The sequence below is a fragment of the Bison bison genome, unplaced genomic scaffold (genome assembly GCF_000754665.1).
Source record: "Bison bison bison isolate TAMUID 2011002044 unplaced genomic scaffold, Bison_UMD1.0 scf7180017864383, whole genome shotgun sequence".
Taxonomy (NCBI): domain Eukaryota; kingdom Metazoa; phylum Chordata; class Mammalia; order Artiodactyla; family Bovidae; genus Bison; species Bison bison.
In genome coordinates, this window is record NW_011494955.1 from 3,246,358 (window position 1) to 3,246,838 (window position 481).

At 47.8% G+C, this 481-nt stretch overlaps 1 protein-coding gene across 2 annotated transcripts in view; it reads left to right on the forward strand.

Moving 5' to 3' along the window:
- SPATS2 (spermatogenesis associated, serine-rich 2) overlaps positions 1–481 on the forward strand; it is a 156,055-nt gene that overhangs the window by 152,178 nt on the left and 3,396 nt on the right. The gene's annotated exons all lie outside the window — the stretch shown is intronic.

Below are 481 nucleotides of genomic sequence, written 5' to 3' on the forward strand. Positions count from 1 at the left end.
CCAGGCAGGAATACTGGAGTGGGTTGCCATTTCCTTTTCCAGGGGATCTTCCTGACCCAGGAATTGAAGCCAGCTCTCCTGCATTGCATAGCAAGCTAGAAATCCGTACATTGTCTCATCTGGAGGTTTGTCTTTGTCTTTTCTCCAGCACTTTGTTAGTGAACGTAAATATGATGAGGATCTGGGACGAGTGGCCCGATTCACCTGTGATGTAGAGACCCTGAAGAAGAACATTGATTCATTTGGACAAGGTGAGATGGTGAGAGATTCAGGGTGCCGGAGACGGTGAGGAGAAGACCACCCTCTCCTAACTAGAGACTGAAGTGCCAATTGGCTTCTTCCCTGACTCTCGCTCCCTCTTGGGTTTTGGTTTGCTTGCTTGCTTACTTTTATGAAAAGGGACTCAGACACTTAACAAGTCAGTGAACACAGATGCTTTGAGCTCTGAGGATGGGCATTTCCCAGCTCCCTAAATTTGTGG